The sequence below is a fragment of the Schistocerca americana genome, chromosome 3 (assembly GCF_021461395.2).
Source record: "Schistocerca americana isolate TAMUIC-IGC-003095 chromosome 3, iqSchAmer2.1, whole genome shotgun sequence".
Classification (NCBI taxonomy): domain Eukaryota; kingdom Metazoa; phylum Arthropoda; class Insecta; order Orthoptera; family Acrididae; genus Schistocerca; species Schistocerca americana.
In genome coordinates this window covers 697157894-697160859 of record NC_060121.1, presented here as the reverse complement: position 1 = coordinate 697160859, position 2966 = coordinate 697157894, and the positions used below count along the sequence as shown (strand labels likewise).

At 46.7% G+C, this 2966-nt stretch overlaps 2 non-coding genes across 2 annotated transcripts; one reads left to right on the top strand and one right to left on the bottom strand.

Moving 5' to 3' along the window:
- Positions 1 to 1138: 1138 nt before the first annotated feature.
- Positions 1139 to 1213, bottom strand: Trnas-cga. Its single transcript has one exon. It is a non-coding gene; the product is annotated as a tRNA-Ser (tRNA).
- Positions 1214 to 1760: 547 nt separating this feature from the next.
- Trnas-cga lies at positions 1761 to 1835 on the top strand. The gene has a single exon. It is a non-coding gene; the product is annotated as a tRNA-Ser (tRNA).
- Positions 1836 to 2966: the final 1131 nt, after the last annotated feature.

Genomic DNA, 2966 nt, shown 5'->3' with positions numbered 1-2966 from the left:
TCCTGGCAGATTAAAACTATGTGCTGGACCGAGACTCGAACTCAGGACATTTGCCTTTCGCGGGCAAGTGCTCTACCAACTGAGCTACCCAATCACGACTCACGCCAGGTCCTCACAGCTTTAATTCCGCCAGTACCTCGTCTCCTACATTCCAAACTTCACAGAAGCTCTGCAAGGATCGAAGGAGAGCTGTCGGTTTGCTGTCGATTCTGATAAGAATAATCCTATCACTGAATGTTCACAGTAAAACACTCTCTGCTCTACCTTCCTATTCAGAACGAATCCTCTTTCCGTTATACCATTTCTGCTGCTGTTGATATTACCCTATACTTTTCTGCTTAGAAACCCTTGTCTTCTTTCCATTTAACTTCACTGTCCCCTAATGTGTCTAAATTGAGCCTTTGTACTTCCCTTTTCAGATTTTATAGTTTCCGTACCATGTTTTAGCTTCTTACATTCCATGCCCCGACTCTTAGAACGTTATCATTTAGTCGATTATTTAATCTTTTTCTCATGGTCACCTCCCCCTGCGCAGTCCCCTCCCGGAGATACGAATGGGGGATTATTCTGGAATCTTTTTCCAATGGAGAGCTCATCATAACACTTTAAGTTACAGGTCGCATGTACTGTGAATTTTCGTTATGTGGTTTTAATGCACTGGTTGTCATTGCCTTTTGTATCCTTATGCCGTTGATCGCTGCTGATTCTTCCGCCTTTACGGGCATTTACCCACCCCAAGGACAAGAGAGTGGCCTGAACATCTGTCCGCTTCTCCGTATCTGTGACAAGGGCGTTGGCAGTATGAGGGTGGCTTCTTATGCCGAAAATCTTCGGCCACAAAGCTTATTAGTAATCAAAAATTTAGCGGTGTTGGGTTTAGAACCCCAGACCGAGGGCGTTTAGATTACCGATCAAAGACCCTGTGCCTTTTTTTAACTCATTTTGTTCGTTGTTGTACGTTTCATTTGTTCGGGGCGGATAACAACACACAATTGATTTAAAATGTTCCCACTGATAAAAGTCAAGTGGTGTGAGATCAGGGGACTGTGGTGGCCACTCGCTAGGACCCTTTCTACCTATCCTGTGACCTCCAAACTGTTCATCCAGAAATTGAAACTTCCTGGCAGATTAAAACTGTGTGCCCGACCGAGACTCGAACTCGGGACCTTTGCCTTTCGCGGGCAAGTGCTCTACCAACTGAGCTACCGGAGCACGACTCACGCCCGGTACTCACAGCTTTACTTCTGCCAGTACCTCGTCTCCTACCTTCCAAACTTTACAGAAGCTCTTCTGCGAACCTTGCAGAACTAGCACTCCTGAAAGAAAGGATATTGCGGAGACATGGCTTAGCCACAGCCTGGGGGATGTTTCCAGAATGAGATTTTCACTCTGCAGCGGAGTGTGCGCTGATATGAAACTTCCTGGCAGATTAAAACTGTGTGCCCGACCGAGACTCGAACTCGGGACCTTTGCCTTTCGCGGGCAAGTGCTCTACCAACTGAGCTACCGAAGCACGACTCACGCCCGGTACTCACAGCTTTACTTCTGCCAGTACCTCGTCTCCTACCTTCCAAACTTTACAGAAGCTCTTCTGCGAACCTTGCAGAACTAGCACTCCTGAAAGAAAGGATATTGCGGAGACATGGCTTAGCCACAGCCTGGGGGATGTTTCCAGAATGAGATTTTCACTCTGCAGCGGAGTGTGCGCTGATATGAAACTTCCTGGCAGAAGTAAAGCTGTGAGTACCGGGCGTGAGTCGTGCTTCGGTAGCTCAGTTGGTAGAGCACTTGCCCTCGAAAGGCAAAGGTCCCGAGTTCGAGTCTCGGACGGGCACACAGTTTTAATCTGCCAGGAAGTTTCATATCAGCGCACACTCCGCTGCAGAGTGAAAATCTCATTCTGTTCATCCAGAAATTGTTTGACTTCAGTAGCGTAGTTGGGACGTGCACCGTCTTGTTGGAAGAAGGTTGGGATGTCACAGCAGATTCAACTGCGTTGGAAGGACATCAACACAGAGCATGTTAAAATACTTTTCCCCATTAAAGATTCCATCAATGAACACCGGTCCCACGATTCTTGTCTCAAATCACACCCCAAACCATCACATTTTACCACCTGCACTTTACAAGGATCCATCCACGAGGGGTTTGCATCTGACCAGTGACGATGATTCTGTTCGTTTGGTTCTCCTTGCATATAAAAATTAGTTTCGTTACGGAACAATACCTGTCGTAAGAAGTCTGAATTCCTGTTACACTGATCCAGAGCCCATTCTGCAAACTGCAACCGCTGACCAGGATCATACTCCGAGAGATGATATTGCAACAGTAGCTTGTACAGGTGCCACTGACGTGTGTGCAACACATGCAGAATTGAACGTTGGCTGACACCGTTGTTGCTGATAACCGGCGCGTACTGCGATATGGACATTTTACAAACGATGCCAGGATTGTTGTTTCAGTCTCCTCGTCGGTAGCTGTTCCTGAACGTCCACGGCTTGGCTTGTCCACCACAGAATCTGTTGCACGCAATGTGTCCAATAAATTGGATGCTGTCATGTGTGATACGTCATTTTCCTCAGGATGCCAGGTATTGAAGTCAGCAGCGATCACTTTGGTACCTCGTCCACCACTCATTAACAAAATTTCAATGTATTGCTGCTCTGTAACTGCCATTGTGGGTCACCTGCAACAAAATCGAGAATTGATCATCTCAGTGCAATTTCAGACTTCAGCAGATCATAGCTTGTACACGAAGATATCCTAAAACAGATTTCACATGTGTATTACTGCGAAAGAGGCAGTTTAAGATGAAGTGCCACATGACACCGTTCCCATTTGAAACACGTACCCAAAATCAAAGATGGCGGATTTCAAGATTGCGGCCTCTATCGCCATAGCTCTTATCAGCTGCGCCCCCTCCTGCAGAAACCCCATATCAGACATCATTATGATTCCTCACACTG